This window comes from Corapipo altera, unplaced genomic scaffold (assembly GCF_003945725.1).
Source record: "Corapipo altera isolate COAL_440 unplaced genomic scaffold, ASM394572v1 49, whole genome shotgun sequence".
NCBI lineage: Eukaryota > Metazoa > Chordata > Aves > Passeriformes > Pipridae > Corapipo > Corapipo altera.
This window is the reverse complement of record NW_020884879.1, coordinates 7,527,887-7,544,894: the sequence shown is the minus strand read 5'-3', so window position 1 is coordinate 7,544,894 and position 17,008 is coordinate 7,527,887. Positions and strand designations below refer to the sequence as shown.

The following is a 17,008-nucleotide window of genomic DNA, read 5'->3' as shown; positions in this document are numbered from 1 at the left end:
TTGTTAGAGTTAGGGTTAGGTTTTGGGTTAGGGTTTAGGGTTAGGGTTAGGGTTAGAGTTTTGTTTAGGTTTCGGGTTAGTCCGGGTTAGCAAGGGTTAGGGTTACGGTTAGAGGTAAGTTTAGGGTTAGGGTTACGGTTAGGGTTAGAGTTAGGTTTAGGGTTAGGGTTAGGGTTAGGGTTAGGGTTAATGTTTGGATTTAGGGTTAGCATTAGGGTTAGGGTTAGGGTTAGGGTTAGGGTTAGGGTTTGGGATAGCAAGGGTCTGCAAGGGTTCGGGTTAGGGTTAGAGTTTGCGTTATGGTTCGGTTTAGGGTTAGGTTTAGGGTTAGGGTTATGGTTAGGGTTAGGTTTAGGGTTAGTGTTAGGGTTAGGGTTAGGTTTAGTGTTAGATGATCTGTGACCCCTCAGGGGACCCACACTGGAGTAGTTTGTTCCTTAAGGACTGCACCACATGGAAAGGACCCACACCGAAACAGGTCATGTAGAACTTCAGCCCATGGGAAGGAGTCATATTGGAAAAGTTCGTGGAGAACCACTTCCTGTTGGAGGGACCCTATACTGGATAAAGCGAAGAATATGAGGAGTCCTCCCCTGGAGGAGGAAAGAACATTAGAAATAACATGTAATTAACTGACCTCAACCTCAATTTCCCAATTCTCTGTGTCCCCAGCAGGGAGGAGGTAGAGAAAATCAGGAGTGAAGTCAAGCCTAGGAGGAAGGGAGAGGTGGGAGGGACATGTTTTAGTGTTAGGATATCCTACTGTCATTTGATTGGCAATAAATCAAACTAATTTCTGCATGTTGAGTCTGTTTTGCCCATGGTGGTAATTGGTGAGTGACCTCTTCCTACCCTTATCTCGACCCATGACCCTTCCATTCTATTTTCTGTCCCATCCAGCTGAGGAGGGGAGAGATAGAGTAGCTTTTGTGTGCACCTGGTGTTTAGCCAGGGTCAACCCACCATACCTGGATTTAGACACACAGTATAAAATCAGGATGGCTTTACAGAAAGTACTACAATTCATGCATTGAAAATTGCACATTTCTTACCCTGTGCTCACTAACTGTAAGAATCCCATCATTCCCTCTGAAAGGAAAAAATAACATAGTTTTTCATAACTGTGGCAGAACCACAGATATTTTCAGACGCTTCTGAAAGTTGTCACTGCCAAAAGTTCCCTCCAGATTAATTCTCATTTCAGTTTAAATCTCTTCTGTTGTTATCTGGCCATAGGAATACCAATTCAACCAATTGTCTCTGAGAACAAAAAAATCCTCATTTCCAGATATTCATTACATATATTTGATTCTGGTCTAATACCAATACATTTTCTTACAAATTTTAAGCATTTACACGATTCCAAGATAAAACTGAATATACAATTGAAATTACATCAGTTTAAAAATTCTACTTGTTGAACCTCTTGGATCATTTATAAGTATTATAGTCAAGGGAGAGTTGTTTTCTAGAGTGTGACCTAGCTAGTGTGAATAGCTGTAATTTCTTTCAAAATGAGTAATGTGTCAAACTCACCAAGGGATCGCCTTCGTTAGTGTGACAGGAAATGGAGGTGGACATTTCTATTAGCAAAAACCTATTAGATTGTCCAGATTGAAAATTGCAACTCTTAATCAATGACTGCAAATAAATTCATCAAAAATAATGAAAAAGAAAGCCTAGCCAGGTCAAATAAGAAGTCTGGTTGTCCTTCAGTTAAGTTTTCCCAAGGACATAATGAGAAATAAATCCACTGCCTTGCATTAATGAAGCCTCAATGAGAAGCAGCAGCAGAATATCAACCTCTCATGTCTGGAGAAAAATATCCCCTATGAGACGAATAATGTTTCTGGAAGGGAAGTATGTATTTCCTGAATTAGCTTCAATAAAATAACACTTACATAAAATCATATTAATTTCAGCAGGGTGTTTAACATTTCTGCTGGATCCATCTGACAAAACAAAAATGGTGTGTAACGAAAATGTGCGTTGAAGTTGTTATTCACTCTTGGAATCAGAGTAATATTAACTAAGTTTAACTCAAATGTTTCAGTTTATACATAGCTCTTTCACCAAATTACAGTCTTGCTATGAACTCTTAAGGGCACATTATTCCATATTTTTAATTGAAACTGCCCAAAATTTATAGTTTGTCAGCATAAGAAAAATTAAACTTTTCTAATGCCTGCAGAGAGCTATATTTCACTAGCTGTCCTACTCCCTGGGTACTACTGTTGTCAATTATAGGCATTTCTGAAGTGCAAAACAAACATGGGAACACTTTGTTCCTCAGTACTCTCTGTTTCACTGTCTGAGTAATTCCCAGATGACTCCATTACACTCTAAGGGGACACACTGGATTGGTTTTGGAACTGGAGAACAGCTATTTGACTGTATTAGAAACCAAAAAAGTTTCATTTCTGTATATGTAGTCCTACCTGAGTATCTCTGATGTTGTGCTATAAGATTTCTAGAGATGTTTTCAAATTTTTTTGTGGCAACTTCTGTAGTTCCTCTGAATGTTAGTTTCGTTTATTAGAAAATTCCTGCTAGAACATAATCATTTGTAGGTAGAGCTATTTGCAGAAGCACACAAAAACTGCAACAGAGGCAACAGAGATGATTTTCATATAATTCCTATGTAATTCTGATAGTACAGAAGGAATAAACAATGCATGAGTGTGCAAAAATAACCCCAAACCTCTCCAAATGGACTCCTTCCTCCCCTCATCCATTTTCTCACATTTACAAAGCATTAGTCAAATCTTCAGCCACAACTGAGAAATTGATCTGTGATACACAGGTGATAAACAGGTGCCTGAAAGTACCCCACATAAGAGTTTTTCCTGATTCAAATCAGAGCTGTTTAATAATCTTCTATTAATCACCACTTGTAAAAGTTCACACCTATAGTTGTATTTTAGAAAGGTTCTGAATATACTTTATTTGATCAGTCCTGGCTCCTAAACTGGTACTTGACAGAAGTGCTGCATCCAAACTGTGGGGCAGGAAGGTTTTGTGGTGTTCTCTTACTTCTGGTTCCATTCCTTTTTTCATGATAGGAGACCTGTCAGAGGGCACTTGCTGTTGCATACTTATGTTTTTATCTAAAAAAAGGATAGTGTGTTGGAAAAACACAGGAGAAAGGTGGAGAAACACAGGAAAAAGGTGGAAAAACACAGGAGAAAGGTGAACAAACCTCAAAGGAAGGATGGTGCACTCCTTGGTCTCATCCTAACATTTAATCAGGATGCATCTGGTGTTTATTTCCAGAATTGGAGGCTGGTGAGTGTTTCCAAGTTTATTGGTTACCTACCGCATCAAAGTTTTGTCTGTCCTTTCTAATTCTTCGTCTTTACATAGGCACTATTATAACAATGGGTGCCTGAGATGCAATGGAGGTACCTGGTGCCAGCATCTGCCCTTGCTTCTCCAGGGCAGAAACAGATCATAAATCAAAGACAAATATCAAAGGCAATTGCTAGCCATGTTCTAAGCAGAGCCTCATCTCTATAGGGACTGTTTACTGAATACTCAGGAAGCAAAAATTCCTCAGCAGACAGACTCTATCTCTCTTATCTGTCTTCTGTTTTGAACTCTGAATCCTGCTTTCCACCTTGGTGATAACCCAGAATTTCAAGTGCTATTCAGAAATATATTCCCTTTAATGACAAAATACTACAAATAATCAGTCTGTTAAAGAGACAGAACACATCCAGTTCCATAGACCTGATGAAATTATTTCTATGTTTCATCAAAGTACTTACATGTTTTTAATTCTTTCTGCAATCAAAAGTCTTCCACTAACAATCCCAAAGTAATGTGCAGATGGACATTCTCATGAGTTTAGCAGTATTATTAGTGTTAACACACTAAAACTTCTGCATGTGGTGTAACATATGAAGTGAAAGATGTTACTATACACTACTTCCCAATATGTCAATAAAAAGGGAGACTTCATGGGTGATAAAGAAAAAGGGACAGGCATAAATGGTCCTCTAAGTTCCAAATGCCTTGCTTATTAAGGGAAACATCTTGTAAAGTTTATAACAACTTAGGAGTTTTTTTTAATTAAGATGGTAACAATAACTAATTTAATATGAAATTGATGACTTTCTTATAAAATTCAATGAATTTAAATATCTATATTTGAAATGAAGGCATCACAACTGAAATAGCAATTCTATATGTTCAAGGATGAAATCTTGCTTAGTGCACTATTCTGTATGTAACTATGCATGTATATAAAAATACTACTAATGCAATTTTAGCAATACATAAGCCCATGCAAGTACAAAGAAATGGTAATAACAAGATCAAGCTACACAAGGGGCATGGATTCCTATTTCCTTTTGTGATTTTGATGGGTTTTATATATATCCATCAACAGAAACATCACCATCTGCCATAAAATACAAAGAATTTGCAAAAAATCAAGAGATATAATTGTTACATTTCCCCTTGCAAAGGCAGATTCTTATGGTTTTATGTCTCAGGATGCTTCCTTGACACAAAATACTAATACAAAATTTTGAATCATTTTAGTGTTTAAGTAGTAGATGTTGTTCAAAATGCTGGTGGTTTGGGAAGTATCAATCCTCGTACACCTTTAATTACCTTTGTGGTGCGTCTTTAGCTTTCTTTTTTTCAGACAGTATATCCAGGAGAGTTGCAAAGGCAGTAGTTAAAATCTACCAGAAGCTCCTGCAGAAAGCAAAGAACTGGAAAAAATCTTTTCAAACAATACTGTCACCTACTTAAGTTCCTAGATTTATAATGGAGGATTACTAACCAGTGGATAAATTATCACCTCTTCAATAAAGTGTAATTTGCACAGTTTCTTTTTTCCATTATCCTTCTTGGTTCTTCTGTATAAACATTTAGCCGATATCATAAAGTACTTCCATTTGTGAAGACCATTTTCTTCCTCTTGAAAAGCAGTTTTAAACACCATACAGATATTATAATTCAAATAACTCAATATGTAGGACGCCAAGAATAGAAATTCAAAAAATAAATAACTTTATAGGTCACTTTCCTCCTGACATGTGCCTAAAGCCCTCTAAAGCTTGGTTTTCCATAGGCTTCCTTTATGATCCTTCTCAAACTTCATCCACAAAAGAAACATTCAGTTCTCTGGAAAACACTAAAAAAATTTAAATGTTGACAGTTCGATCACTGTCGCAAGCTGAGACTTTTATTGAGGAAACCCAATTATTAGCCTATCTATCAGATGACGTACAGTCCATAGAAATCATACATTATTTACCTGCACATATCTTCATATACTTGTACAGAAAACTGAAGATTCAGATCATAAAGCTGGGTAGTGTGCAAAGCAAAAGGCAGACTGTAACATAACAGCTCGTTAGTGCACAGCACTACAACATTCCTGAGCAAGGTTACTGCAGGTTTTTTATTAATATTTGCTTGTTTTTTGCAGTTATAATATAATGTTTCATGTTACAGGGGGAAAAAAAAGTGAAGTGTATTTAAAATCGTAGAATGGTTTGGGTTGGAAATGACCTTAAAGATCATCTAGTTCCAACTCCCTTGCCATGGGCAGCGGCATTATCCACTAGACCAGGTTAATCAAAACCCCATCCAATCTGGGTTTGAACAGTTCCAGGGATGCGTCATCCACAGCCTCTCCGGGCAACTTGTTCCAGTGCCTCACCACCCTCACAGTAAAGAATTTCTTCCTCATATCTAATCTAAGACTGCCTTCTCTCTGTTTAAAGCCATTGCCTCTTGTCCAATCTAGTAAATGTAGCAGAACATTGCCTATTCAGGAAGGATCATGTTCAAAATACAGTTCCTATTTTTTAGTAATTTTTATAAAGTTATTTTAAAATTATCATAATTGAATATTGGAGACAATAGAGTAAATATATACTTGTTATAACTGACCATTATCTAGAGACGTTTCCCTGTCTCTTCTTTACATAGGTGTGACTCCTTTAAATTACTCCGTAATACTTGAAGAATTAACTCTTCTTAGTATCTTGGGATATGTTTTTTAAAACCAGTCATAAATCACTCTGTGCTTTCAGTGACACAAGACCTGTGGTCCCACACTCCAATACTAATCCTTTTTATAAAGAGTGAATTCACAAGTATTTTAAGTATAGTCATTTTAGAACAGGTTGAGAAGACACAAAATCTTCTTGGATAAGTGTAATGCGAATTAGAAGACAAATGAAAACTACTCTTAACTACAAGTGTCTGCTGTCAAATAGGAAAAGGTAACTTGTTAAATTTATTTGTAGATGCTTCCTTATGAAAGGAAGAGAATAGAATGAAGACTACAAAGAGAAAAAAAGGAAGACTAGAGGGCAGTGATGAAAGAAGAGTCTTAGAGAAATAGCTTTTTTCACAAATTAAACATTTGCACTGGTATGGAGCAGACTCTAGAACAGAAAATGCTGAAACTATGATGATCAAGAAACCATCATATACATCAGATAGTTGCATCACACATTATGACATTTAAAAAATTAAATCCATTGACTCCCAAAGACAGATGTCACCAACAGATGAATACCATACTTCCCTTAAGATGGAAATAGAAGAAAAATGCAGATGAGAAGACTTTGTTGAAGTAATGCCACTGATTTTAATAAAGTTACTGAGGTTGTAAGTGTAAGCCCTGGAGATCTATTTAGGTCATACCTGAAAAAGGGTTCAGTATCTCTAAAAATAAATTAGGTACTTTGAAAGTGAGGGCTGACTAAGGAGATACCAGTAGTTGTTGAACATTTTAAAACAAGAGAGACAGAAAAAAAAATCCAAATAATAAAGCCTCATATTAAAGGTGATATTAGGAAAAAAATTGAGAGGTAACATTTTGCTGCTGTAACTTTGACATGAAGTTTTATATTTGCACTGATCTTCTTTCTAAGCTATTCCGCGTAAAGATTCTCCATCCAGGCCAATCAACAGCAAATCTTCAAATCAATTTCTAAAAAATCCACTTTTTTTTTCCTGTAGCTTTTCTAAGTGGTCTGCAGCTAGAAAGCTGCTCTTCTTTTTTTGGTGCAACTGCTTAACAGAAACCCGAGACATTTCCTGTCAGCTGAGATGCAGTCAACAGTATTGGGTACCCCCTGAGGCCGCCCTGTTTCTTTCTGTGGGATCCACAGTGCCCTGTGTGGTGGTGAGGTGCATGGCAGCAGGAAAGGCATCTTCCTCCCTGCTCCTGGACGCTCACAGCCAGCATGAGAAGGCATCAGTGAGTGGCTATGCTGCCTGGATGGGCTGGAGGGTGTTTAGACAGGCTGGTGGCCTGGGGAGAAGGTACCTAGTTGTGGATGAGAACTCTAAAGGATTAAAGAGAAAAGCCTACCAGTGCTGGACTGCGACATTGAAAGAGGTTGCAGAAGAAGAGGATTGGATCTAGAAACAATGGACTTGCTTAACTGAGATTTTTTAATGGAGAGAAATCACAAATTCATGTTTGTTTTAATGTTTTAATAGTGGTTTATTCCTGCCCCTGATTTCACAATGGTTTGTTCCCAGAAGAGTTCCACTCCCTTCTTGAGCATATTCTATTGTAATCTCTCTCCTCATGTTCTGCACCCAATCGTTGTTCCTCTTTCCCAAAACTCCTCCCCTTGTTTACCATACTCTGGAAAGTTCTCCCGGCTCCCTTATAAAAGGGGAGCCATTTCAATAAAGTGGTTTCCTCCTTTCCACCCTACAACCTGTGTTGAACCCTGAGTGAACTTCCCCGTGTCCCTAGCCAGGCTGTGTTACCCAGTGATGCAGGAAGCGTTGCCCAGGCATGGTGGACACGTGTATAGCTGACTTTTGTGGCAGTTTGTAGGTCTGAGCGAAGAGAAGGGTTCTAGGAGTGTGTTTGGACAGGAACATGCATTACAGCTCAATATTGTTCTTGACACCTGTATGCATAAAGGAGCTTACTGGAATGGATGTTTCTGTAAAGATTTGTGATGGGATTTGCATCTCTTTTACTGGCTTTTCTAAACTTGTGTTTTGGGGCTTTTTAGGCATCCAGATCTGTGAAGCCCATGGGAAGGTGGGGACTGCTCTTTCATTTAGCCCTGTGCTCAGAGGAGAAAATGACAGATGGAAAGGTAAGAGAGGCAAGAGTCACCACACTGAGCTGGGAGTCCACAGCTCATGCTTAAATAAATAGTGCAGTGAGGAGCAGAGAGGCCAGCTTTCAGCAGTGACTTGCATCTTCCCAGGGGCCACAGTAGATCGTAGTTCACTGCAACTCAAAAAATTGCTGAGATGCCTGGAAGCAAGAACTCACCTTTGAGCACATAGTGAGGAAAAGAGTTGAGTCCAAGAACTTGTAATTATACCCTGTCTTACCTATTTTTTCCTGAGCCAGCTTTCTTTGAGAGTGTAATTTCCAGGCTCTTTTTTTTTTTTTTTTTTTTTTTTTTACAGTTTAAGAACTTTTGTGGAGAGATCACAGAGAGGAAGAAGTCTAGCTACAATCACTCTAAAACTGAGGTTGTTTCAGGGTCTGGCTCCAAAAAGATCAGATATCCCTTGAGATAAAGGACTCTGCAGTTTGAAAGCAGGTTAGTACTGTTACATTCAGAAAAATGAATCAAAATTGCTGTTAGCTCCAGTAGAAGAGATAATGGGAACTTGTTGAGGTTTTCCACCCTACAGAAACTGCGATTTGTAAGGCACGAGCTGATAGTATTGTCATTTTCTAAGCTGTTTGGGTTTCCAAGTTTCATATGCTGTATATTTTTCATTCAACTTTAATATCACTTACAACTTTGAAGAGGAAATGCTTTTTTATTCATAGTAATGAGGGATAGTGATGACGAAAAAGTAAGAATATTCCTTTTCAGTAGAATTATTTTGGTTTCTGGGTCTCTGTTATCATGTCAGCAAGAATGTTAAGGAGAACTGAAATCTCTGTTTTATGCAAGACACTTTTATAATTTTTCTGTATCAAATTTAATTTTAGGAACTTGACATTTTTATGATTGAGCAATTTGTCAAGCTTACTATCTAAAGATTTGTAAGCTTATTCCATGCAGATTCAGGTTATTTCACACCATTTCCATATTGAGATACTGATGAGTACAATAATTTTGTCCTGAGTTTTTATTATTTATTCTCAAACAGTAGTAATTGTACATCATAGAAACTCCAATAATATTAATTCATAAGAGTTGCATCATGGACTCAAAGTTATGCTATTTGGTGTCAAAAAAAATAAAATAATAACACTTTGGAAAATTTTAATCACAAGAACAGCTAGTGAATTGCAAACTAGCTTTAATTTAAAGAAAATTTAAAGAAGGGCATATCTTTCCTAATACTGCTGTTTCTCCTTCCTCCCATGCGGTTGATTGGTAGACCTTTCAGTGACAAACTGAAATGCAGACTTCTTTATGCTTCTGACAGTTTCCCTGTTATTTCTACTTGATCTCTGTCATTTTTTTGTAGAGCTGAGTAATATAGCTCTATTATTAGTATAGTGATTTCTGCTTTAGTATGCAAATAAAAAGATGGGTTAGAAAACCCAACTAAACAAATTATATTTGGGTTATTTTCTTTTTTCCTAGAAAGAAAAATAAATTTCTATTTGCTGTGCGTACTGTTTCCTGTGGTGGGACTAATTTTTTTTTTTTAATGCTCAGTGGAAACTTTCTTGTTATGAGAATGTAAGTAGACACATTCCTCTTCATGAAATAAAAATAGAGGAGGAAAAAATCTTTAAGAACCATAGAACATGATTTGATTTCAAATAAACACTTCTGTGAAACCACATTTCCTTTTTTCTTGAATGAAAGCAAGAGAAGCTATTTTTGAAAATTACAATGAAGAAATCAAGCAGTACAAAACAGGTGGAGTGTTTCAGCTCAAGTTAGTGCCACTCACTAGTTCACATACAATATGTCTACATAGGCAGATTAATCTGTTCATGAGCTCCAAGTAAAGAATCCTTGTGCTGCATGTCTTCTTGGGAATCATAAGTTATGTCGTAGACTGTGAAAATCCTTGCAGATTTTTATTAAGTTTATATTTCGTTTACTTAATATTTTTCCTGTTTATTATTTTATTAAATATTTTAGTGGGTTTGGTCTCAGTGACTTGTAAAAAGATATCCACTAAGTTGTATCAGCAATTAATTCTAGGATAGAAGGGAACAGAGATGGCAAATGTGTTCTTAACACAAGGACATCATGAGATGTTTGGACAAAGAAACAGTACAATGTAACATCTTGACACAGATTTTTCTTGTACCATGTCACTCCTCAACTGAATGAAGATATATGAGTGCAGATATAGTCAGTGTTATCACTTTTCTAGCCCAAAGCAAACAGCGAAGTTTATCTTCAAGTGTTTTTTACATCCCCTCCTTTTTTGTTGGGAAAGAGTACTCTTTGTCATGTTTCTAGGTTTATTAGAAAAATACCTGCTCTCACTGTCTTAACTCTGTTGATAAAATGATCCACAAAAGTGTAATACAGTTAATGTTTCTACACTAACAGTTTCTTTTTTATCCCCTGTAAAATGGCAAAGCATAATTATATATAAGGAAGGAAACACTTTGATACTTGGTAGTCTCTCTTCTCCTTCCCTCTGCCCCTGTAAACATGTAGATAGAAAATATGAGCAGTCAGTTCAGCATCATTCTTCCTCTGGTGTCACTATTTGCACTTTCTCATCATAAGTGGTAAATGTGTTTAAAGGACTGCTGTTCTTATTTACAAGCTTCAGATTGTTTATACATAATAAAAAGCAAAAGAAAGGAAATACTTGGAATTAAAAAGTTATCTTGCTGCAGTAGTATAATATAACATTTCTTTTGCAAATAAAAAAAGAAATTTGATGTGAACATGAAGTTCCCTCCTCTAGTGAATTATTAAATATCAACCTAGAAGTATTTGATGTTTGCTAGGATTTATTAAATACTTAAGTATTTAATACTTAAGTATGTATCTTTCTCAGTCATATTCTCTGGATCCATTATGGGGTTTTGAGAGAATGAGAAAGTATTTTCAGTATTTTGAAATTCAGTATTTATGCATAAGAAATCTGAGATCAAAGACTAAAGAGCTCTCTCTTTCTACCACTATAACGCTAGCATATTTGTACTTTTTGATTCTTACAAGAATATTCCTATGTAATATGTTTAATCTTACAACCCTTGATTTTTATTTTAAAATTAATTTTAGTGTTTAATGCATATGTTATAACAATGCAGGTTTTCTCAAGGCAGTAGTCGTTCACATACTGCTGTGTCCACGGATAATATCTGTGCCTGGTCTTTGTTGATATCTTTTTTGTTATTTTATTGTTTTTATTTGGTTGTTTGGGTTTTTTTCTTTTTTTTTTTGATTAGTACTAGAGCTTGTGCTGTAGATACTTTGTCTCCGTAATTGACAATCTCTCTGTTGAAACATATTGGTTTCTTCCAAACCTTCCAGTAGTGTCCCTGAGGGAGATTGTTTTGGAAAGGTACTGGAGCTAGGGACAGTTTTTGTTCGATAGACTAAATTCTATCATATCAAAAGAATATGTACAGAAGAACTGAGGCATAGCTTACCTTTTTCTTACTTGTTTTCCTAGTGAATGTTGGGAACTGGAGTTAGGAAACATTCAGGAATATGATATATAGGAAAGAGTTGTCTGGAAAGAGGTAGAGGTAAGTTATTTCTTCACACAAGCAAATTTTAGTACTTTGGGGGAGAAATTTGTTCCATTTGTGCCTTTTTGTCGTGGAAAAAATAGGGGCAGAGGTTAAAAATGCTAATTTTGATTAAAGAGGGCAGATCTTCCCAGATTTATAGTCTCAGTGGAAAAGTTGCTTTTTAAAGTCTAAGCAAAAGCAGTTGGTACTCAGACCCTTAGAACTGTCTAGGAAGAAGTTGAACTCTTCCTGCAGACTGTGTCCCAGAGATCCCTCTACAAGATAAAGACAGTCTTTATGAGTATCCCTTTGAATGTTTAGTTCTATGTTTTTCCCTTCATAGAGCACTGGAGATCATAAAACAAGCTTCAGTCTAGAATGGAGACAATAATAATTCTGAAGCTGTGATGGTTACCATTCCTGCCATTCCTGATAAATTTTGACTGTGCTAACTATGGCAGTTGATGTCAATACTCAGTTGATGTCCTCCTCAGTTACAAGGAGCTACTCAGGCAGATGTACACTTGAATGGATTGTCCATTTACGTGGATGTAGGTCTGAGTTTAAGCCAGGGAAAAAGATGTTAGAGAGGACTATCTTCCACTGAAACATTTGACTGGATGGGAGAACAAAACACTCTGGAAGTTCTGGTATGAAAACTTGTTGTTAACTGCTGAATAAAATAAGAAAAACCAGCAAAAAGTCCAGTGAAGTTTTGGGATGTTTTCTTTGGTTTTGTTTCTCAAAGTAGGAAGCAATTAATTTTAAAAATATATTTCAAATGAAAGCTAATGTAACCAAATGCATGATTCTAATTTGGTAAATGATAATATTTCTCAAGCAAAACAAAGTAGTGGAAAAATTAATCTCAAATTTGTTTTGAGTTAATAGTTTTACAAAGTGAATAAGTGGTTGTGTAATGAAACAAGATTAGCTGAATATGCAGTTCAAGAAAGTAATTTCTGTTGTTTGATTTATCTCCTCAAATTAAAATCTTCCTTGGTTCTTGTAACATTTCTACTGCTCTGGTAGACAGAGCATCTTAATGCTGCACAGCTGCAGTGATAAAATGGTCACATCAAACATGACCGCCTGCATTGTATGAGATCTGATAGAGAATAAATTTCAGTTTCTCAATTTTTTCACAGACAAGTGCTTATGAAATTAAAGTCACTATGCAGATTAACTGTGTACAGTAAGGAAAAGTATCTTTCTTTGTTTTAAACTGTATAAATATTTTTTGTTGTTCTTTTAATGACTCTATTATGAACTATGGAAAACAACTATTCATTATTGAATTTCTGTATGCCACACAAAGTTACTCTATAATATCCCGCCCTTCTCTGTCTCTTAGCTGACACATCCTGCTTTGTTTCATTGTTACTATTATGGTAGGTATTTCATACATATAATAATTTCTGTTGTTAATCCTGATAGTTTACAATTCTTTCTGGGAATGAGTGGCATCAGAAAAGCAGAACCTGTTTGAAATATTGTTATGCATTGATTTATTTGGGTTGTTCTCAGAAGGAAATCATAGAATCATTGAATGGGTTGGAAGGGACCTTGAAAATCTCCTTGTTCCAACCCCTCTGCCATGGGCAGGGACACCTTCTACTAGACCATGTTGTTCAGAGCAACATTGAGCCTGGGCTTGAACACTTCCAGGGATGTGTCATCCACAGTGTCTCTGGGCAACCTCTCCCCTTAAAAAACCCCAAACTTGCCAGCTCAACCAAAACAACCAAAGGTATATATTCACACAGAGAACTTCTGGTCATCTTTAGGTATATCACTGGCTCTTTCCCAGGCCATTAGTATCTCCTGTCAACCTGTCATACATGGCCTATCTACTTTGCTGAATGTTAGTGAAAGAATCTTGACTGGAAGTGGCCAGGAGTAGTGGCTTCTCCTCTCAACTCAAGGTTAATTTATCAGGATATGAACTCTTCCTAGGCCTGTATTTTCTTTTAATTCACTTATGCCCTCTCTTCAATTTTCTTAGTTTCTTTAATGTGTTAAAAGTAGTACCTTCTAAGAAATCAGCATGTGTTCCTCCAAACAGTGTACACCTTTTCACACAAACCTTCAAAAGGATGAATTATGTTTTGCATTTAAGCTTTAAAAAAATTATCCTTGACAATCTTAGTATTGTCAAAAGTCACTTACTTGGTTATAAAATGCCAGGATCATGCCATTTTCTATATAATTGAACAGTAAAATGAAGGAAGGCTCAGTATTCTAAACGCGTTTTTCTTGCAACTTGAAGGTAGGTATCTGATTTTAGAGAAACCTAAGACTATAATAATAATTTTTGGTTTGTATGTAGCAATCCCTGATTTAAATATAATGCATATAATTCCTTTTTTGGCAAGTTAGAAGGTAAGTATATAAGTGTATATGCAAACATAATGACAATTTATCCAGATTTTTTGTAATGTAAAACTCAGGCAAATTTATCATTTGGAGAAGGTGGATAGCAGCAGAGGGGAGAGGTTTTTCACGGGACAGCCCGAAGGATTTTGGCTTCAGGACAGTGGATTCAGTTAAGCTGTTGTTTAAAGACCATCTTCAGTACAATGCTGTTCTATATGTGGATACAGACCTTTTGCTATGTCAGTGTTCTTGTCAACTCTTAAATGACTATAATTTCCTTAAATTATTATCTCTTCTTAGTACAGGAAAGGATAAAATTCCCTGTGAGTACAATTGTCTTGTCTTAGGCAATGTGAATAGGCTGGTCCTCATGAAAGAAACAAATAAGTGTTCCTAACGAACCCCACATGCTATAGTACACGATTCTTATTAGAGAAAGGATTGGGTAGAGACAGCTGTCTAAAGCAGCTCTTTGAAGACAAGACCAATATATAGTTCTAGTAAATGCTGTGATGCAAATAGTTGTCTGATAAACTTTTAACTTGCTGTTTGCCTCACTGATTTACCATTAATCTTTCTTAAAAGCTGAGGTGGGTTAATTTACCCTGTGATTAAAATACTATGGTGGTTTTTATTTTCATAACTTATTTTGTAGAATTAATAAAACAATAGACAATTGTTTTATTTGAACTTTATTTAATTACAGCTGGTAGGATGTATTGTTTAACAAGTACCTAGGTGCCATGTTGGTAAGAATAGTTAGTAACTGCATAAGCATCTAACTCAGATTGAATCTTCCAAAGCTTTTGCATATATGCTAGGCTTGCCAAGTTTCAAAATAGTTTAAGAATACTCAAGCTTTTATTAAAAGCACACAACTTTATTTCTACAGCAATCCAGTGCCATAAATTTAATGCCTCTTTTTATTTGTGAAGGTGACTCTAACATGATTCGTAGACCTGCAAGGCAATATGAAATGCACACAATAAACATGGCACTGTACTTTACCTTCTTCGATTTACTGGTACAGTAGGGTGATGTTTTTAAAGCTCAAAAAAAAAAAGATATTTGGAACCGTATAGGCAGGATCATTTTTATGTTTGATATAGATGACTAAGAGCTGAACCAGCGATGTGGGTCTTGTTACACTCACCCTCTTCAAGAGAAGTTTTCTCTAAACCACAAACCAGTCTTCACCTCCCCCCTTTTTTGTAAATGTACTGATTTGATTGACCACAATGACTGTGTGGGATTCAGGTGTTGTTCTAAGGTGCCTGCCCTCTTGCTGGTCTCCAGCTGGCTTTAGAAATAGCACTGGATTTTGTCCAAGATGATGAAAAGTAAATCTACACAAATAAAGCTGTCTTCTCACTACTATGAGTTTAAGTCCCAGAGCCAAGAATAAGGTCTATGGCTGTTCAGCTTCAACTTCACAGCCTCTAGGATGGTTTAGGGTAGAAGTCTGACATTTATGAAGTCTTTATAATTTTTGAAGACTACTGAAACAGTAAAAGATAAAAGTAGTGCTTCTGAAGCCATAATTTTTTACTGAATCTCCAGGGCTTGTTTCTCTCTCTTGAACAGTGTAGGAGTTTCCTCAGTGTTGGTGTTTTTCATGTAGAAGAAAAGGCAATTTTGAAGTACACTTTGTGCTGAAATATATAATACAACAAAGTACCCTTTCGGTGGAGAAGAAAAGCCCCAGAGACTGTGATCCTAACACATGTATATATTTCTTTACCTATTCCTCTTTTGAGAATGTTTTAGACTAGACTACAGAAAATGTTCTGCTTAAAAATTGAGAGATTTGCAATGATTCTGTAAAGGTGAACAAAGAATTGTGAATTCTTTGTTAGTGACTAGACATTAGAGTTTTCTATCTGTGAGGGTGGCATCTCATGAATTATATTTGCATTGCTGTAATAAGGATGCCATATTATAAAATGTGAAATTAGTCAAATTGAACTAATTTTTCTTCTTTAAATATATGGTTGTTAAAAACAATACTGAATAAAAATGGTCACTTAGGTGTATAGTAAGAATCACACTCTTGCAGTCATTGGATACAATTTAGTAGTTTGGTGAAGCCACTAACATGAAAAGTTCAAATACTGAAGAAGTGTTGAAAAATTTAAGAACCTGTGTACTGTAAGAGTGGGAGTTGGACTTCATGGGACAGAGTTCTGGAAACCTAATGGAGACACTGATGAATTCAATTGCAGATGTCTTTAGAGGAGAAAGGCTGATTTGACATTGTGAAACCTGAAACCTACTAACCTGTACTTCTCGTTGTGATTTTAACTTTTTTGTTGCTTTATAGCTCTCACAGTCACAGTTACAAATAACATACCTCACTTGTAAACAATACATTTCCTCTGCTTGTTTCTGTGAAAAACAAAACAAAATGCAAACAAACAAAAAAGTTGAGTGCTTCCGTAGTTGTATGTCAGTATATATAGTTATTCCTTCTAACAATGTAGAAATATTGCAGACTAGAAAAGGTCAGTTTCATACACTAAAACTTTTAAAAGACTTTTGAGGTTAGAATGGCCTATTTCTAGTTGCTTTTCTATTCTTACAATTTTTACTATAGTACCCTCTCTTTACAAATTTTTAGTACTGTCTTTAAAAAAAAACAACAAACACACCAAACTTTAATTTTGAAAGTTAAATCCATTTTCCAGGATGGTGCAGAGGAAGCAAAGAAACAATAGAGGACTTCGGTTTTCCTGTGAATAGCAGTTTATGATTTGGAACAAGCACTCGTTAATTCAGGAAGGTAGAATGAAATGTTAACATTTAAGTATATTGGTGTAAGAAATACTATAAATGTCCAGAAAAGTAAGGTGCATTGCTATATTATTTCCCTATAAAGCTTAATCAGTCATGTTCAAATTCAGGAGACAATTCAGTAACTACATTATCCAGCACAGTAACTTGGAAAGCCCCATTCAGCTTTATGGATTTAGTACATTATTCAAAATGGAATCCTGAAAGTCA

General features: G+C 36.0%; 1 long non-coding RNA gene across 2 annotated transcripts in view; it reads left to right on the top strand.

Moving 5' to 3' along the window:
• The window catches only part of LOC113944857, a 33,822-nt gene extending 17,119 nt beyond the window's left edge, over positions 1-16,703 (top strand). The window contains exons 2-3 of one of the 2 annotated variants that reach the window (XR_003526851.1): positions 8,010-8,096; positions 16,693-16,703. This is a non-coding gene — a long non-coding RNA (uncharacterized LOC113944857). Of the gene's footprint in view, positions 1-8,009; positions 8,097-8,424; positions 8,461-16,692 lie in introns of those variants that run through there. The other variant, XR_003526852.1, reaches the window with a different exon arrangement.
• The last annotated feature ends 305 nt before the right edge of the window (positions 16,704-17,008 follow it).